Genomic DNA, 21,606 nt, shown 5'->3' with positions numbered 1-21,606 from the left:
GATTATAGAAAATAATAAAAACTCTTAAATGTTAGAATTTAATTGAGTCTTTTCATATGTTTTTTGTCAATCAAAAGAATTTTTTTTAGCTGATATGAGTTGATTAGAAGAAGTGCCACTTTGAGCTTATTAAAGGAAACAGAGGCTTTTACTTTAAAATGTTGGTGATATAAATCCTTTTATTGACCTTAAAATTTAGTATTAAAATTCTTTGAGAAATTACAAAAAATGATCAGAAATTTACCTCTTTGGGAAGCTCATCTGTGCTTGGTAATCAGGTCCAGTTTATATGTCAGGAATTCCCTAGTGTTGTCAGAGCTTAAATGACCTAACAGCCTGCAAATGTCACATTTAAAATTCTGTCTTCATGCCTGACTCGCAGTATAAATGAACTAAACAGCAAAGCAGGCAGCAAGTCAATATGTTCTTAACAGTAAGAGTGAGCAATGAAACAGTCTGGGGTTTGTTCAGAATAGGTAAATAGAATCTATCCAGAACAGTTCACCTAGTATAAAGTCTGAAACAGGAAACAGAATTAACCTTTAAGATGGTTGACCAGATGAAATGTCAGTAATATTTTTATAGCGTGAATGAACCAATGAACTAGTTGGTTTATGTAGCAGCCATGTGAATTCAAAGATGAAAATTTTTAACCCTGGTGAAAATTTTAGATTGTAATTTTTTTTAGTAGTATAAGAGACTGTATTAATTTTAAAATTGAATTATACACATTTTAATTAAAATCCTGTGGTATCTGATTTTATAAAATTTCCATTTGTAAGATCAAATTATAGTAGGGAGGGGTTTATTTATTCTTTATTTTTGTTGAGTAAAATTAATTCTGTTCTCAATTAAGGAGCAGTCAGGAAAGTTCACTGTTAATACCAGGCTCTTCATCTATTATTTTTGTTATTTCAGTTTACTGACAGTTATTTTACCATTGGGACTATTACCATTGGTCTATCCAAGTGGTCTTTAAGAAACATCTGACTTATGTCGCAAAGAAGTGCATTTATAAGTAGATCGTTTGAAAACAATTTTTTCCCTAAGAAATAGTGATACATGTGATAATTTAGTTCAGCCAATCCCACAAAAGCCTTTTAATCCATAATATATCTAAGTTATGGTATTATCACAGTTTATAACTAACCACCACCTGTAACTATTTTTATGGGAAATAGTTATCCTTCCTGTAATACCGCATTGTGCTTTTACGTTTGTATATTTTGGTTTATCATTTTTACCGTGAACTAAGTAATGTATTTACATGTTTTATATGCCCTATTTGATTATCTTTCTAGATATGCTTGATTTCTTAATGATCCCTTCAGCATCTTGCTTTGTGCCATGTATATGTGGATGAGTGGATGGATATACATCATAAACACCTCTCCCTTCCCTCCTTCCCCAAGGCATCAGAAGCCAGGGATTCTCACTGGTAGCACAGTTTAGAAGCAGCAGAAGAAATGGAGGCTTTTGGGAAGGAAGCAGGGATGGAGGCTGTAATTAATATAGAGAGGAATGAGTCTCGGTCATTTAAGTAAGGCATTTCTTGTATATGTTACTTAAACTGCTTTTTAAAATCAGAAACTAGACAGGATTCCCATTATTGCCATTTTATCTTGACAAATTATTTACCATTTTCCTTGAGGTCCTAGCAAATATGATTGTACATCTGGAAAATTGAAGAGACTTAAGTTATAAACAATAGAATTAATAACAGAATCTGATGAGATAGCCAGATATATATATTTGCCATCCATTCCCACTGCTGTTGAGTCGATGTCGACTCATGGGGATCCCATGAGTTGCTGAGTAGAACTGCGCCATAGGGTTTCCTTGGATACAGTCTTTATGGAAGCGGTTCACCAGGCCTTTCATCTGTGGAGTTGCTGGGTGAGTTTGGATTGCAAACCGCTTGGGTCATCTGGGGACCTTATATTTGCAATAAGTACGTGGAAATGGAAATGGGATAAAAAATGTTTTTTCACAACAATGAAAAGAACTATAAAATACTTAGAATTAAATTTAAGAAGTGAACCACAGGACTTATATAATAAGGACATGGAAGCATACCACATTTCAGAAACAGGAAGATATACCAAATACTTAGATGGGTAAACTTAATGTTATAAAAGTATCGATTCTTCTGAATTAGTAATTCTAGTTATAATAGAAAAAAAAAATTTTAATGTTAGAAAAAAAATGATCATATATTTCACGTGGGAAAAAAATCCAAGAATTGCCAAAAAAGTACACAAAACAAGGGAGGCACTTACCTTACCAGATATCAGCACATAGTCTAAAACCACTATAATCTGATAAATATGGTATGGAACAAAGGAATAGATCAGTGGAAAACAACGAAGGAGTGACTTTCAAACTTTACAGATTATAATTCACAATAAGAAATATACTTTACGTATGTAATTACTCTGTGTGTGTGTGTGTGTGTGTGTGTGTGTGTGCAAAACTGGAATAAAAGCTCCATGGAATATTTAACCTTATTACATATGTTGTACTCTGTTATTTTCTTTCTCTATTCTGTTTTTTAAAATGCTAATTAAAGCCTATTAAATCGATTTTTACAAGCAACAAATTAGTCCTGACCGTGGCTTAAAAGCTGCTTGAATAGAGAAGCCAGAAAAAGATTTCACCATATCTGATAATTTAACACAGGATAAAAATGATACTTTATATCATTGGGAAAAGGATAGTTTATTTAATAAACGGTGTTGCCACAGATCACTATTCATCCTAAAGAAAATAAAATTAGATGCCTATTTTATACCATATACAAAAATAAATTTCATACAGATTAAAGATTTAAATGTGAAAAACAATTTTTAGAAGAAAATGTAGGCAACTACATGAATGATCTGGGAGTAGGGAAGAACTTCTTCAAGAGCACAAGAAACCCAGAAGATATGTTTAGCTTTATAGAAATTGAATATTTTATTTGATAAAATATGCTGTAAACAAAGTTACAAGATAAAGGTTAGATTCATTTCTAGAAAATAAACAAATGCATTTTCAAAGAAGACAACAGTATATTGGCTAATATCTATAGCATACAAAGAACTCTTGGAGGTTTACAAAAGAAAAACAAAACAGCTTAGTAATAATAATAATAAAGATAGAAAATATGAAAAGCAATTTACAAAAAATCCTCAATCACCAATGAATCAAAGAAAAGAGGCTCAAACTCAGTAAGGAAGTGCAAATTACAAATTTAATGAAATTATTCTATATCCATAAAACCTACAAAAAGTAATATCATACTTTGGAAGACCATTTGGCAGTTTGTCAAAATATTAAATCAGAGTTACCATATGACCCTGCAATTCCACTCCTTGGTATAATTAAAAAAAACAACCAAACCTGTTACCATAGAGTCATTTCTGACTCATGGCAACCCCATGTGTTACAGAGTAGAACTGCTCCATAGTATTTCCTTGGCTGTAATCTTTATAAAAGCAGATTGCTAGGCCTTTCTTTTGCAGAGCAGCTGGATAGGTTCGAACTGCCATCCATAGGTTATCAGCTGATCACAAACTGCTTCCGCCACCTAGGCTTCTACCCTAGGTATATACCCAAAATAAATGAAAGCATATGTACGCACAAAAATTTGTACTCAAATGTTCATAGGAGAATTGTCCAAAACAGCAAAAAGTGGAAACAACACAACGTCCGTCAACTGATGAATGGATAAACAAAATGTGGTATATCCATATAAGGAAATACCATTTGACAATAAAAAGCAATGAAGTGTTGATTCATGTTACAGTATGAATGAACCTTGAAAACATGCTAAGTGAAGAAGCCAATCCTCACAGAAGGCCACATGTTACATTATTGCATTTATATGAAATTCCACACACATATCATTCTCCCCAAAGTTTACACTCATGAACTAGCCTGAACTCCTATCACATACATATATATATTTTTGTTTGTTTTTGTTTTTTTTACAGTTGCCATTAAATTGATCCTGACTCATGGCGACCCCATGTGTATTAGAGTAGAACTGTGCTCCATAGGGTTTTCAATGGCTGATATTTTTGAAAGTCACTCATCAAGCCTTTCTTCTGAAGCACCTCTGGCTGGACTCGAACCTTCCATGTTTCGGTTAGCAGCCAAGCACCTGTTTGCATGACCGAGGGACACCAATATATAAATGTCGTTGTTATGTGCCATCGGTCGATTCAGACTCATAGCAACCCCATGTGATGGAGTAGAGCTGCCCCATAGACATTTTTTGGGAAGCAGATAGCTAGGTTTTTCTCCTATGGAGCTGTTGGGTAGGTTTGAACCACTAACCTTTTGGTTAGCAGCCAAGCGCTTAATTGCTGCACCACCAGGGTTCCTAATATATATACAAGTACTAATAGATAAGAATCTCATTACAGTGATATTTATAGCAGCCACAATAAACAATAATGGCCACAGAAAACTGGAAACCATGTGAATGCCCCTCAGCATAGTTGATATAGTATATAATTTTCAGAAGCCACAATTCAGTAAAGCAAATAGATGTTTTTTCTTTATTTTCTCATAATTGGATTTATTTTCCTATCAACTAAGCCTCTGTTGCCACCTTCTGTTTCTGCCTAATGGCAGAAAACTTAATCTAATCACTTCTAGATAAAGTCACTGACACCCAGGATATTCTATTTCTTTCTTTCCTTCCTGGGGTGATGGAATCACAGCCCAGGGGATACATGGCCTCATGGCACTGAGAGATTCAAGGTGGTCCTCCCCGGAGGTACACTGTTATACTCTATGGTCTTGGATTGGCATCTGTCCCTGCTGGTATACACTGAAATGGCTGGTGTGCACCGCACATCTGTTAATTCTTGTCATCTCATCACACATGGTTGTATAGTACCAAAACAGCTCTAGCAAAGTTTCGAGGAAAAGAACAGAGTAGGTAATAGGAAAGGCCAGCTCCTCATTTGCTGCCATTCTTTTCTCTTTTTCCCCCTCTTTTGTCTTTTGACTTTCTCATTTTTCTTTGTTCTTCTCCCTCATATTTCTTTCTTCTGTTTCATTCGTGTAAACCAAAGTGCTCTAAATCCTTCTCAGTGAAAAATGAATTAAATGGAATGTCTGACACATAGTAGACATTGGATAAGTATGGTGACCATTGATTATTGAACTTAAGGGTTTTTGGCTTGCTAACCGAGAAGCAAAGAGAGTTATAGGATCTAAAGGGTCAGCGAAAACAAGGGAAAGCCTCAATGAGATAGACTCATGCGATAGCCACAACAATGGACTCAAACATACCAGTGATAATAAAGATGACACAGGATTGGGCAGTGTTTCATTCTTATACATGAGGTTGCCATGAGTTCGAGCCAACTCAACACAACTAACAACAACAACAAAGAAGGTGCATTGCAGTGAATTACTTAATATGGCCCTTCTAGCCATAGTCTTTGTAACTCCCACCAAATGACTGGGTGGACTATGCAAATGAGGTGCTTGTGGCCCACCAAGGGGATTGAATAGCTTGCTAATAATGTAAATAAGGTGCACGGCACTCCTTATGGGAGTGGGACCATAAAAATAAGGTGTATGGAGCTCTAACAAGGAGATTGGTCAGTTTTGCCATCATGCTAGGCTTAAAATAAGCCATCCCAGAGGTGGATAGAGGGGACTTCCCAACCACCAAGAAGAAGAGACTCAGGATCCCTGCGCTGAGAACCTCCTCAACACAGGAGAGAGAGAGAGAGAGAGCTGTAACACCAGAGACGACAAGAAGCAGGGGCAGAGAAACAGCGACAGCAGAGGCAGCAGAACTTGGAGACTGGCAGGGGATGGCGCAGTGGGCTTCCTGGCCTATGGAGCAAGAAAGCTGAGCACCTTCAGGCAAGAGGCTTGCTGGTGGAGTAGGGTGCCTCTGGGCACTTGGTGGAGCTAGATTTGTTGACCCATGGAGCTAGAGCTCAGCGCCTTCGGGCCAAGGCTTGCTGGCAGAGTGGGGGCCTCTGGACACTTACCGGCAGAGCTAAAAGAGCTTTGTAACACTCACCCAAGCAGGGCAGAGGCCAGGCCAAGAGGCTGAGGGCCAGAGAGAGATCTGCCTGCGAGCACGGCTGAGAAGAGGCTGTCCTGATGGAAGAACTGTATCCTGAGCCTTCCTGAACCTGAATTGTAACTTGTTAATTCCCTAATAAACCCCATAACTGTGAGTATGGTCTGTGAGTTCTTTGTGACCATTGCAATGAAGTATTGAACACATAAGAGAAGTAGAGAGTGCTGTGGGAGGGACGGTGGGTGTCAGAATCGGTAAAAAGTTTGGAGGGTAGAGGCATGTCTAACTTCTGCCTCATAGGAATCAGCCTAGGACTGTTTTGATTCTCTTTCCCCCTTGTGATGTTAGAGGAGGTTGGATGCCTCCACTGCACCATTTTTTACAGAAAGTCTCTACAATCTTCTTGAGAAACCTGTTTATGATCTTTAGATTCCTTTCATAGTCAACAACAGTAGTATCATACATTTCTGAGAAGTTACACATATTGTAGGGTTCATTATGTTAGCAATTCAGAAAATCTAGTGGTTTTGCAACAAAATAAAAAGTATAAAATCATAGGGAATCATAAATTGCAATTATTTTATGCAGAGAGAATTACTACATATGAAAGGTTATGAAGACCTTTGTGCCAAAAATTAGACAACTTAGATAAAATGGACAATTTCCTAGAAAGATACGAATGCAAAAATTGACTCAAAAGAAATAGAAAAGCTGAATAGACCTATAAAAAGTAAAGCAATTGAATTTGTAAATAAAAATCTTCCCACAAGGAAAAGTTAAGGTCCTGATGACATTACTGGTGAATTCTATCAAACATTTAAGGGAAAAAATAATACCATTCCTATACAATCTCTTTCAGAAAGTAAAGGAGAAGAGAATATGTCCCATTTTATTTTATGAGACCAGTGTTACCTTGATACCCTAGACAAACATCACAGAGGAAAAAATACCACAGACCAATATCCTCATGAACATAGACACAAAAACCATAACAAAATACTAGCACAGGAACAATGAACAACTAGTACAAGATTAAACAGCTAGCCTGTTGCAAAGCCAGCATTTTAACCTGGACAGTCTACCTCCCTTTGCTCTTATCCACTTGACTACACTATGCTATGAAACATCAGAAGCATGATGTGATTCAATAGTAATTGAATCTAAACCACCAAGGAGTATCTCTGTTCTTGGTCCTGATGATTATTTTTCCCATTTGTGAAATTAATTATATCTTTACTACCTCAGCCTATTTCTGTGTTAAACAAGCAGGTACATGAATGATTTAAACATCTTGATAAGAGCTCTTTTGGTAGATGTTTACCTGGGACTTAAGATCTGTGAGAGATTCAGTTCCGGAACTCAACATTATGAAATAGTTTAATCTTCATTAATTCAGAACCCTCCACTAAGGCAAAGCATCTTTGCAAACAAAGGCACAAACCCATGTATGCTTTTAAAAACTTTAACTTACTCAAATGTTATGTATCAAAGAATACTTTGCCTTGCCAAAAATAATGTTATCATTCTCCCCCCCGCCCCCCGTCCCCCACTGTGTTCTTATCCGTATCCCAGGCTTTCTCTAGGTTTCCCTATTTCAGTTACAAGGCCTGTTACAAATCCTGTTACATTTTTATAAGATCGGTAGTTTCCAAACTATTTTTTTTAATAATTTTATTTTTGTTGTTACTGAGAATATACACAGCAGAACATACACCAATTCAAGTTTCTACGTGCACAGTTCAGTAACATTGATTATATTCTTCGAGTTGTGCAACCATTCTCACTCTCCCTTTTCAAGTTGTTCCTCCCCCATTAACATAAACTCACTGCCTCTTAAGCTTCCTATCTAATCTTTCTAGTTGCTGTTGACACTTTGATCCCATATAGATAGTTCTTAAAAGAGGATAATGCTCAAGGCAGACATTTTTTACTAGTTAAGCTAAACTATTGTTTAGTTTTAAGAAGATTCAGGGGATATTTTTGGTTTAAGGTTTAAAGATCATCTCAGGGCAATAGTTTCAGGGGTTCATCCAACGAGGTCTTTGTTTTAAAAATCCATCTGTGCATACTGTACATGATGGTGGTACAATGTAACCTTACCGTTCTCTTTTATTCAGACAGGCCTCACAGAAGATTACTGTAGAGCTGTGTATCCACTGAAGGTTCAATTTACTATAAAGAAGTACTGGCAGTATCCTGCCAGGTCCTGACTTAACACATAGAAGATTATCTTGCAAAGCATTGTTTCATCTATTCTTTGTTCCTTTTTTCAGTCTTGAGATAATTTTTTTTCCCAATATTGCAAGTTCATATAGTATCCTAGTACATCCTGTGTCTCTCTTTGGGGTCACACTTGGTATTTGGGTTGGACAGTTTTTCCATTGTGCAGGGCTGGTCTGTGCACTGCAGGATGTTTGGCATCCCTGGACCCTCCAGGCACTGATTGCCAGTAGCACTCCTCTGTCATTGTGGCGCCAAAAAGTACCCTCACATTTTTGAATGCCCCCTGGAGGGCAGTACAGCCTCAGGTTGAGGACCACTGCAGGTAATTACTGCAGTGTCTGCACATTGCACCTTTTATTTGCATAGCTCAGCCTCTTAATCTTTTAATTGTGATATTTAAAAATATGTATAGTTAAGAATCTCTTCTCACTTTCCCATGTTCTAAGATGTTGTCTTCCTTCTGCAATGCTAGCTCTTGTCATTATGACAGGGACTGGGGTTAATTTTTCAGTTCTTCTGTTTTTGTTTATGATTACTCTTCTTTGTCTTGTTCTACTGTAGCTATTTTGGCATTTTAATGGTTTTTTATTAGAAAAATGACTACTCCACTATAGGTAAACTTTCCTAAAGGTTGACTGAAACATATGTCAAGTAGAAAAATCTCTTTTTTAAAAAAGTGTGCGTATTATCAATATCTGGAAACTCATCAAAAGACTGGTGAATCCATATCACTCTCCCTGCCTGGGGACTACCTTAGATTGCTTTAAAATCTTACAGAGCTTTCACTAACCATAGCAATTTGAAAAACTGAAATCTAGTGAAAGATAATATAGTGTTCCTTTATTTTCATTCAGATTATAAGGCAAGTAATGAAAATGAAACTACTTGAAGGTCATGTACTGCTCTTTTAATATCAACTGGGATATGTTTTTCAATTAATATAAATTAACCTTAGCTTTCATATTTTAACTTACGATGGTCACCTCCAAAAATGTCACTTCTCAAGGAATAAATGAAACCATAAATCTATTTGAAAATAGTAATCAACATTTCAATAGTGGTGTTTCATCCACTTTGTATGAGTTTGAAAATTTTTGATCCATCTATCAGTTTGTCATTATAGTTTATGATATATTAAATTTCTAAATGAAAAATGGTAGTCTCACTAGTCATTAGATATCCCCCCCACCAAAAAAAAGATTCGATTTTTCACCAAATTTATTAAGATTTTAAAAATGAGAATAGAAATGTTGGTGAGGAGGCAGTAAGATGGGCATGTTTATGAATTGCTAATGGGAGTATAAGTTAGTACAGCCTTTTCTGAAAAGTAGTTTGTCACTGTGTGTGTATTTGTAACTAATAGTAATTCCACTTCTAGGATTTTATTCTGAAAAGAGAATTAGATGAGAACAGAAAGATTGATGTTTAAAAATGTTCTCATGTTCATCGTAGCATTTCTTAAGCAGCAGTGTAATGTAATAGAATGAGCTGGATATAAATACAGGCTTTACTGTTTAATAACTGTGTGCTCTTGGGCAAGTGTCTTAATCCTCTTTTGCAAGCCATACATTGGACAGATGATGATGACGACAATGATGATGACAACAGTAACACAGTGAGGACAGCGACAGCTTCATCTGATTAAGTGTTGCTGAGTAAATCTTGCTGGGTCTCTTTCTAGTCTCCTGTAGCAGGTGTTGGAATTTTTTGCCACAGTCTTCATGCTTCTACCTCTTTTCTGTCCTCTTCCACTTTCAGCTTCTCCTACTTCTAGAGAAAATTGAAGTCATTAGGCAAAAACTCCTTCAGCATACCTTCTTTGTACCTTCAAACTTGTTTGTATCTTCATGAGTCTTTATCTTTTCTAGCAATCCTAGAGGAAAAAGTGTGTAAAGTGTATCAGGGATAACTTTGTTTGCTCCATCAGAAACTCCGTCAGTTATGCCTTTCTCTCTTGTCTCTTACAGTCTCTGCACTGATTATTTTAGGTGTCCTTAAAAAAAAAGTCTCCCTCATTCCTGCTTTACGTTCAAGAGTCATTCTTTGTATTGTTTTGAATATTAAAATACTTGATAATCACTACAAAAACTAGTGAATACTAATTCTCTCAATTTTTTAAAAGTAAACTAGGTCTCCTTTCTTCATCTCTGTCTGCTCCTCAACCTATTATATTCTAGTTTCTGCCCCAGATACTAATCTTGTAACTGTTCTCCCAGTTTCACTAAAATTTTCTAATTTTCACATCATCTTAATCCTTGACTTCTTTGTGACATTTAGCATTGTTAATCAACCTCCCTGCAACCTTTTGTCTTTGCTCTTGGCCCATCTCTGTATACTGGCTTTCCTCTGATCTCTTTTGCTGATCTCTTAATAGACTGATCTTGTTTTCAAAGTTCACTTACATGCCAGTAACCCCTAAATCTCCTGATCTCCTTCTTGAGTTGCAGAACACTATTTTACTCCCTATCCGATAACTCCGCTTGGATGTCTCATGAATATCTCAACACATTAGCTAAAACAGAGTCACCTCTTTCCTAAATGGTTCTTCTCTTATATTTTCTATCTTTATTAATGAAATTATATCCTCAATCTCTCTTTTCAAGTGAAGTCATCAATAGGTAAAATTTTAAATAAGCGAAGCTAATCTTTAGCACTCTCCCTATCACTTTTTGTACTCCCCCTTTCAGATCGCTGCCTTGTCTCAGACCCTCTGTTATGGCTTGAATTGTGTCCCCCAAAGTTTCTTCTATATGGTCACCTATTTTAAGAATCCATATTTAATTCAGATAGTTCAGCAACCTTAAGAATTTCGTAGGATTTTTTGAACTATCCTATCACTCTAACTACCATTTATAACTTGAGTTCCAAAAACACCTTTTTTGATTTCATAAATCTGACGATAAAAAGAACATTTGGAATATAACTGATTCACTGGTTGAAGATTGTCTCTATTAATTCCTTATCTGTTCCCAGCCAATGTGGGCAACCTAGTAGATAGTGGAATGTCCAAAGCTGTGTGAAAAATGAGCATCAGAGGGCCTTGATAGTCATTCATTTGCGTGAATGAACCTCGAGTACTTGAGAATTAGCTACATATAACCAAAACAATCAGTAATTAATAATAACTAGACAAATATTTCGTTCATAAGTCACAGTAATTTAGAGTTCATGACATTTAGAAAGCAGACATCCCTAGTGAATATTAGACATTTGACCCTTTGTGTTGTTTTGAGTATTAAGATACTTGGTAGTAATTAACTTTACTCTCTGTATTAAAGCTTCATCATTTTATTTATAAAGATAAAAGGCTTTCAGAAAGATTCATAGAGAATATACTATAAAATTTTAGTTTTTATTTAAAAATGTTTGCTGTGAATAGTAAAGACTTTTTAAAATATGTCTTATGATGGATGGATTTTCATACTGTTAAACAGATACCACAGTAAAATAATAACCCATTGTATTGAGTCGATTCTGACTCATAGTGACTCTATAAGACAGAGTAGAACTGCCCCATAGGGTATCCAGGGGGTGACTGGTAGATTCAAACTGCCAACCTTTTGGTTAGCAGCCGAACTCTTCACCACTGTGCCACCATGGCTCCAAAATCATAATGACAGCTCTAAAATTGAATTTTTATTTTTTAAATTATAATTTTATAAATGTGCCAAATCTAAAGAGTACTTTCATCTTCTGTATTCCATTATACAAAAACATATCACATAGTTTCTAATGTATTCTTAGGTTTTCTGACTGTACTTGTCTTAAGGGTGAAAGGTGGACCATAATATTAGGGGCATAAGTGTGCTTTGGTGGAGGATTATTGGTTTTTAATAAATCTTGGCTTCCTGGGGGCTGAGGTCAGCAGTACTGGAAGTAGGGAGATAGGCCCTTTTCTAGCTCCAGGAAAAGGAAAAGTGGTGCTCATTGACTAGTTCCTTAGTTGTACATTTATGCCGACTTTTAAGATAGAGAATCTGTACAAGCAAGGAAAAGTACATAATGAAGAAAATAGAACCAGATCACTCTTGCCCCATGCAACCTGTGCTTCTAGTAAGAAGGTTTTAATTTACAGTACAATAAGGTAACTTGACATCTTAGGAAAAAAAAAAAAAACAACAACAGGGAAATATGTTGTGGCTGTCATTAGTATATGCCCATGTTAATAAACTTCAAATCAGTCAAAGCCAGGAATCCACCAAAAGCAATATTAGAAGTTCTGCTGAAGTGAAGCCTGTCTCTTCTCATATAGCTGACTGGATATAAACATATTAAAATACAGTTCCCTTCAGCTTCATGCTATATATTTGACAGTAGTTAGATACTAACTTGCAACAGATTGAAATAGTGTAACTAGGGGTTATTTAATCTGTCATCTAAATTGACCTAAAATCACCTTAATGTGCTTCCTGCTAAGAGTTGAGGTTATCATTCACTTTAAAGCTAATACATGCATGTCAGAAAAGTCATGTTTTATATTAAAGTAATCAATATCTTTAGTTACAGATTTTAACATTCAGGATTAACTTTCATCTCATTGTACTAATTACATTTAGTGGGTTATAGTATATTATTATATCAGTGATCTCAGATTATAATTTTTTATGTCTTTTAGACAAGCACAAATATTTCTCTCAAAGATTATTTGTTTTACTTTGCTCTATACAGAAATGTATTTATCACAGCCTAATCAAGGTTTGTAATTGTTTGATTTTGTGTATCTTTTTTATTTACCAGTTCTACCTCCAAGATTATTAATATCTTGTGAAAACAATATAGTATCCATGTTACCTCATTTTAAGTAATTAATAAGTTTCTAGTTTAAAATGTGTTAATAGACATCTTAATATCTTAATATTGTGGAATAATTAGGCATGATCATTTTTAGGTAATGTTATTAAACCTGTAATATTTCTAGAGAGAGTTATAGTAGTTAGGAATGAATGTGTTAGGCACTAATTTAATTTTTTCTTATGGTAAATATCTCTAAGTACAATTATTAAAGTTTGTGTTGCAGTAGATTTAATCTACATTTTAGCAGTTAATTTTTAGAGATTTTAGACTTCTTGTTTTACTTCTTTGCTGACACATTTCTGTTGCTGACAAAAACAAAGTAAAATAATTCCAATAGACCATAAACCTTAGACCATTGTCTTGAACTAGTATAGAAATAGAAGAAAGCTGTTTCAGAGCACTGTCATTGATTAAATGATATAGACAGCCTTTAACCATGGGAAAATTATTATAAGTAGAGTATGGGGAAAATAATTGTAAGATTTGTTTTTGTTGTACAAATATATTAAACATTTTCATAATGACTGCCATGACTAAAAGTGACAACTTTGTTAAAAGTACTTTGTCAAAACTTCATAGAATTTATTTTTTTAAAAATCTGTGGTTTTTTTTTTTTTTTAGGTATAAGCAAATGGTGTTCCAAAAAATTAATTTGGCTGAAATTAACTTGTTTTTCCCAAGAATGACTTCAATTAAGTACAGAGGGAGGCATACAGATTTATTCTTCCCAGCAAATAGACTTCATATCTCAAAAGAGAAGATGCCAATGCTCGGACTTTAACATTGAGAGCATTGTGACGACTCTCTTGGGAGACCACAGTAGAGAAGTTATAAAAATTCTGCCTACAAACAAGGAGTTGGAATTTAACTTTTGCTTAGACAGGAAAGTAACAAAAACCCATTATAGTAATTTTTAAAATTTTTCCTTAACTAACCACTTCAAAATAGTTATACAGCTAGGAACAAGCGTTATTTATTATTGGTGTGCTAGTGGCTTGCTTGTTTTGTTTTACAGTAGTTTGGTACTACTTAGTACAGTAGCTTAGTAGTACTTTTTGGATTTTCAAGTGGAATAAGTTGTATTAAGTAAGTACTTGAGGTTTTTCATATCAAGGTGAGAGAATTTTCCTAACAATTTAAAATCATAAAAAAAAAACAACTAAGATTATACTGATTCCTCACTGCTTTTATAGAATCATGTTATCTCAATGTTAAAAGACTGTCTAGACATTTTTTAATCCATCCAGTTCTTGCATCTCTTGGATGGCATCCCACCAAAAGATTGTATAGTAAAGTATAGATTAAGAAAACTTTAAATGATGGAAAAGTCCTCTCATACCCCTCAAAACAGCCCATACTATCTTTGGACAGCTCTATTAGAAATTCTTTTCTTATATTTAATTCAAAACAGTCTCTCATATTTACCACTACTTCATTTTAGTTCTAGCCCTAAAAAAAACCTCATTGTTGTCGAGTCGATTCTGACTCACAGTGACACTATAGCACAGAGTAGAACTGCCTCGTAGGGTTTCCAAGGCTGTAACCTTTACAGAAGCAAACTGCCACATCTTTCTCCAGCAGAGCAGCTGGTGGGTTTGAACCACTGACCTTTAGGTTGGCAGCTGAGCACTTTAACCACTGTGCTGCCAGGACTCCTGTTCTAGCACTAGAGGCTACATAAAACAAATATAATCCTAGTTCCATCTGCAAATTATTTTCAGATATTTGAAAGGTTATTGTCTTTTAAGCTTTCCAAAATTCTGTCTTAAAGAAGACTTTATGGTATAGTGAAAAAAGCATGGTCTTTGAATAAGCAGGTTTCTGCTAATTAGTAGTTTTGTTATCTGGGGCACTTTACATGCCTCTTTTAGTCTAGTTCTTCCTCTGTAAAATGGGATTAATAATACCTTCACACTTTGTACATTCCATGTTTTGATTATTAATGGATGTTTATAGCTGTTGCTTCTCATTTTGAGTCATGCCACATCAGCAAGGGAAAGTCCTGAAGGCTTTACTTCATTTGCATCATTAAGGTCGACTCTACCTTGAGGAGGGAGCCCTTACCCAGTCGTGTTTTGGGTGCCTTCCAACCAGAGGGTTTTCATCTTCTAGGATTATATTGGACAATTCTGTTGTAATCTATAAGGTTTTCATCAACTAATTTTTGGAAGCAGATTTCCAGGCCTTTCTTCCTAGTCTGGAAGTTCCACTGAAACCTGTCCACCATTTCATTTGAAATACCAGTGGCTGGTTTCCAGCATCATAGCAACACTCAAGCCACCACAATACAACAAACTGACAGACTCATGTGGAACCTGTGGTTAGATCAAGAGGTAGTCATTCGAACAGAACAAGGGATACTGCATGCTTAAAATTGGAAAAGGTGTGTGGCAGGGCTATGTCCTTTTACCTTATTTATTTAATCTGTATGCTAAGCAAATTATCCAAGAAGCTGGACTATGTGATGAAGAATGTGGCATCGGGATTGGATAAGGACTCATTAACAACCTGCGATGTGATATGCAGATGACACAACTTGCTTGCCGAAAATGAAGATGACTTAGAGCACTTACTGATGAAGGTAAAAGACTACAATCTTCAGTACGGATTACAACTGAAAATGAAGAAAATGAAAATCCTCACAATTGAGCCGTAAACCACATCAGGATAAATGGTGAAGAAATTGAAGTTGCCTAGGATTTCCCTCTAGTTGGATCAACAATCAACGCCCATGGAAGCAGCAGTCAAGAAATCAAATGACGCATTGCATTGGGCAAATGTACTGCAAAAGGCCTCTTTAAAATCTGAAAAACAAAGATACCACTTTGATGACAAAGGTGCTCCTGACATAAGCCCTGGTCTTTTCAGTCTCCTCATATGCATGCGAAAGCTGGATGATGAAAAAGGAAGACCAGAGGGCATTATGCTAGTGAAATGAGTCAATCACAAAAGGACAAATATTGTATGAGACCACTGCTATGAAACATGAAACTCATGAAAAGGTTTACACACAAAAAGAAATAATCTTTGATGGTTAAGAGGGAAGGTAGGGGTAAGGATGGTAAAACACTAAATAGACAATAGATTAGTGGTAACTATAGTGAAGGGTAAGACAGTACACAATACTGGGGAAGCCAGCACAACTTGTATAGGGCAAGGTTATGAAAGCTCCATAGACACATCCAAACTCCCTGAGGGACTGAATTACTGGACTGAGGGCTGGGCTGTGGGGATCATGGTCTCGGGGAGCATCTAGCTCAGTTGGCATAACATAGTTTGTAAAGAAAATGTTCTGCCTTCTACTTTGGTGAGTAGCGTCTGGGGTCTTAAAAGCTTATGAGCAGTCATCTAAGATATTCCATTGATCTCACCCTGTCTGGAGCAAGGGAGAATGAAGAAAACCAAAGACACAAAGGGAAGATTAGTTCAAACGATTAATAGATCACAACTACCACAGCCTCCACCAGACTGAGTCCAGCACGACTAGATGGTGCCCGGCTACTACCACTGACTGCTCTGACAGGAATCACAATAGAGGGTCCCAGACAGAGCTGGAAAAAATGTAGAACAAAATTCAAATTCACAAAAACAGACCAGATTTACTGGCCTGAGAGAGACTGGAGATACCCCGAGAGTATGGCCCCCCCCACACCCTTATAGCTCAGTAATGAAGTCACTCCCGAGATTCCCCTTCAGCCAAAGATTAGACTGGACCATAAAACAAAATGAGACCAAAGGGGCACACCAGCCCAGGGACAAGGACTAGAAGGCAGGAGGGAACGGGAAAGCTGGTAATAGGGAACCTAAGGCCAAGAAGGGGAGAGTGTTGACATGTCATGTGGTTGGTAACCAATGTCACAAAACAATATGTGTATTAATTGTTTAATGAGAAGCTAGTTTGTTCTGTAAACCTTCATCTAAAGTACAATAATAAAAAAAAGAAAAAGGAAGATTGAAGAAAAATCGATGCATTCTAATTGTGATGTTGACAAAGAATATTGAATTCACCATGAACTGTCAGAAGAATGAACAAACCTGTCTTGAAGGAAGTACAACCAGAATGCTCTTTAGAAGTGAGGGTAGTGAGACTTTGTCTTGCTTACTTTGGACATTTTATCTGGAGGGACCAATCCCTGGAGAAGGATAACATGCTTGGTAAAGTAGAAAAAATGAGGAAGCAAAATGAGGAAGACCATCAATGAGGTGGATTGACACAGTGGCTGCAACAGTGGGCTCAGACAGCAACGACTGAGCATGGTGCAGGGCTGGGCAACATTTTATTGTTATACACAAAATCACTATGAGTTGGAGCTGAATTGATGGCACCTAACAACAGAATATATGGCTGCTGTGAGTTGGAATCAACTCGACGGCAACGGTTTTTTTAACAACAGAATACATTCATTGAAGAATTGTAACAAGGTAATGTTTATGGGGTTGCTGTGAGTCAGAATCAGTCTGATGGCAGAGGGCTTAGTTTTTTGTTTTGTTTTTGTTTTTAATGTTTATAAAGTGTCTGACACATTCTTCACACTCAGCAAATGTTGGTTCTTGATAAATGTTGACTGTTGTCCTATCACCTTTTCTGTCCTCCCCCATACCTCTTATTTAGGAGCCTTTACAGAGGAATTTTCCTTCTACTCATAATTATTTTAATATTTGATTGTTGGCCTCTCCCACTATGCTGTAAGCGCCAAGGATCATGTCTGTCTTTGCTCACTATTATACAGCTCCTAACACATTAATCTGACACATGGTAGGCACTCAGTTTATGTTTATTTTATTTATTGTTTTCAGGTGAAGGTTTTCAGAACAAATAGTTTCTCATTAAACAGTCAGTACACATATTGTTTTATGACATTGGTTAACAACCCCAGGACATGTCAACCCTCTCCCTTCTTTTTTCTGGTGAAAATATACATAGCCAAAGATACACCATCCATTTCAAATCAGTTTATATTTATTGAATGACTGAACCATTGATCCATGTATCTGATTGGCAAAACTGTATGTACACATAGAACAAATTCCTTAACAAGAATATAATTGGCTGGTATGTGTAAATAATCAGTAATTTTTGGAGTGTTCACCTATTTCATTCTGCTTCTGTAAGGGATGCAAATGGCAAACAAGCCAGAAGCTGTGTTCAAAATAAAAAACAATTTCTCATATATCCCATGTTTCTACTATACAGTTTAAATTCATATTCATACTTGTAACATGGGATTTACATTTATTTAACTATGAGTTTCCCATAGTATGTTCCCTGAAACCTTAGTTCTACAAGATGTTAATAGTTATTGGGTAAAAAAGTGTTTCATAATAAACGTTTGTGAAATGCTTAACAAAAATTACATGTTTCTTTATTGTAGGACTTGTGATCATATTTAGTCCACTGATGTGTGTTGTGGTGGTATCAGAGATTTAAAACACTATTTTGTCTTCTTTTGAGATCATGCTTTATTTTTATAACTTTTTTTCCCTTTATAAATATAAAAATACTGACTACACAGTAGTTCTCTAGAGCAGGGATTGGCAAACCATGGCTCACAGGTCAAATATGGCCTACCACCTGTTTTTTGTAAATAAAGGTTTATTGGAACATAGCCAATCCCATTTGTTTATATATTATCTATGACTGATTTTGCACTACAAGGCAGAGTTACATGTCAGAGTTGAGTAGTTTCAAAAGAGATCATATGGCCCACCAAGATTAAAATATTAATTATCTAGCCCTTTATAGTAAGTTTGCTTATCCCTGCTCTAAAACCTTGAAATATTTTCTTGTAAGCATCATTAATATTTATGAAAATGCCTAACTTACAAAAATATTACATGTACCTTAACTTTAATTTCAGAAAGTAAAGATTTGTCTACCTCTTCTGTACAAATTTAAGTAAGAATGATCTTTTTCATAACCTAAAAATATAAATACAAAATAGCCTATATTATTTTATACTGCTACTTTTGGAAGAAAAAAATAACCATATTTACAAGCCCCATAGCCCAAGTGGCTTGCACAATATGAATTTGTTGAATTCATTATTGATAAAAAATCTAGAAAGATACAAGACCAAGGATACATTACAAACGGATTCTTCCGGCTTTAAAATAGAACTTCTGAATTTTGTAAGTGTCTTGTCATTCTAACAGGAAAGCCTGTTTTACTTACATTTCTCATGTATAGACATTAGATTTGTACACATTAAAGATGCTGAAAATGATGAGACAGTATCTTTCTATCTTTAATAGGCGCTTAAATATCCTTTTCTATCTGGAAGTAAAGAATAAATCCTAGTTGTTTTTAAAATATTCATTTATCTGTAGAAATATGAACTAGTGCATATTTTTGTGGAAGTATTTCTTGCTTTAAATTATCAAAATTGTATATGATTACAAAGACCTTCACTCCAAGCAGTTGTAACTGCCTCCTTGTGCCAGTGGAGACTGAAACATTTAAAGATGCATTCGTCTTAAGCTGTAATTGCTACATGGCCCTGAATCACAGCCCAGGAGCACAGCACACTCCATGAGATGGCCAGCATCTCTGAGCACCAGCCCTCATAACCCCTTAGCCATTCCCTTGTTGGTATACCATATCTTTCTTCCCCAGCTGCACCCCAAAATCATAACACCAACAATATCCAATATATGCCCTATAGTGTATTGGTATTGTGCTTATTTAGTTATTCCATAATATTTATGAGGTTAAGGGAGTTGCCTTGAAGAAGAGATGTCTGGACACATTCCCACAGAGGAATTCTGCAGTTTACTAGTATTATATAGTGGTTGTCTTAGTTATCCAGTGCTGCTATAACAGAAATACCACAAGTTGATGGCTTTAACAAAGAAAAATTTATTCTCTCACAGTCTAGGAGGCTGAAAGTCCAAATTTAGGGTGCCAGCTCCAGGGGAACGCTTTCTCTCCTTGTTGGCTCTAGGGGAAGGTCCTTGTCATCAGTCTTCTCTGGTTGAGGAGCTTCTTAGCACAGGGACCCCAAGTCCAAAGGACACACTATTCTCCTGGCTCCTGTTTCTTGGTGGTATGAGGTCCCCTTGTCTCTCTGCTACCTTCTCTCTTGTTTCTCAAAAGAAATTTGCTTTAGACAAAACCTAATCTTGTAGATTGAGTCCTGTCTCATTAACATCATAGAGGTAGGATTTAAAACACATAGGAAAATCAAATCAGATGACAAAATTGTGGACAATCACACAGTACTGGGAATCATGGACTAGCCAAGTTTACACACATTTTTGGGAGACACAGTGCAATCCATGACAGTAATTAAGAGCACAGACTTTGGAATCAAACTAAGTCGCATTTCTTGAAATGCCCCCACATGTCTGTCAGTGAACATTTCAAGATCTATCCTGTAGTACAACACTGTTGGTGATAGGATAATACCCATGCACCTACAAGGAAGACCAGTTAATATGACTATTATTCAAATTTACACACCAACCATTAAGGCCAAAGATGAAGAAATTGAAGATTTTTACCAACTTCTTCCATATGAAATTGATCGAACATGCAATCAGGATGCATTGATAATTACTGGTGATTGGAATGCGAAAGTTGGAAACGAAGAAGGATCAGTAGTTGGAAAATATGGCCTTGGTGATAGAAATGATGCCAGAGATTGCGTGATAGAATTTTGCAAGACCAATGACTTATTCATTGTAGATACCTTTTATCACCAACCTAAACGGTGACTGTACACATGAACCTTGCCAGATGGAATACACAGGAATCAAATCGACTACATCTGTGGAAAGAGATGATGGAAAAGCTCAATATCATCAGTCAGAAGAAGGCCAGGTGCTGACTGCGGGACAGACCATCAACTGCTTGTATGCAAATTTAAGTTGAAAATGAAGAAAATTAGAACACGTCCATGAGAGCCAAAGTACGACCTTGAGTATATCCCACCTGAATTTAGAGACCATCTCAAGAACAGATTTGACACGTTGAACACTAATGACTGAAGACCAGAAAAGTTGTGGAATGACATCAAGGACATCATACATAAAGCAAGAGGCCATTAAAAAGACAGGAAAGAAAGAAAAGACCAAAATAGGTGTCAGAAGAGACTCTGAAACTTGCTCTTGAATGGCGAGTAGCTAAAGCAAAAGGAAGAAATGATGAAGTAAAAGACCTGAACAGAAGATTTCAAAGGACGGCTTGAGAAGACAAAGTAAAGTATTATAATGACATGTGCAAAGAGCTGGAGATAGAAGACCAAAAGGGAAGAACACACTTGGCATTCTGCAAGCTGAAAGAACTGAAGAAAAAATTCAAGCCTCGAGTTGCAAAAGTGAAGGATTCTATGGGGAAAATATTAAACGACGCAGGAAACATCAAAATGGAAGAAATACAGAGTCATTATACCAAAAAGAATTGGTCAATGTTCAACCATTTCAGGAGGTAGTATATGATCAGGAACTGATGGTACTGAAGGAAGAAGTGCAAGCTGGACTGAACACATAGGTGAAAAACAAGGCTCCAGGAATTGATGGGATATCAATTGAGATGTTTCAGCAAATGGATGCAG

At 36.1% G+C, this 21,606-nt stretch overlaps 1 protein-coding gene across 1 annotated transcript in view; it reads left to right on the top strand.

Moving 5' to 3' along the window:
• The window catches only part of PIGK (phosphatidylinositol glycan anchor biosynthesis class K), a 149,756-nt gene that overhangs the window by 106,172 nt on the left and 21,978 nt on the right, over positions 1-21,606 (top strand). The gene's annotated exons all lie outside the window — the stretch shown is intronic.

Source organism: Trichechus manatus, unplaced genomic scaffold (genome assembly GCF_000243295.1).
Source record: "Trichechus manatus latirostris isolate Lorelei unplaced genomic scaffold, TriManLat1.0 scaffold00003, whole genome shotgun sequence".
Classification (NCBI taxonomy): Eukaryota; Metazoa; Chordata; class Mammalia; order Sirenia; family Trichechidae; genus Trichechus; species Trichechus manatus.
The sequence above is the reverse complement of the archived record's forward strand: the minus strand, read 5'-3'. Positions and strand labels throughout refer to the sequence as shown.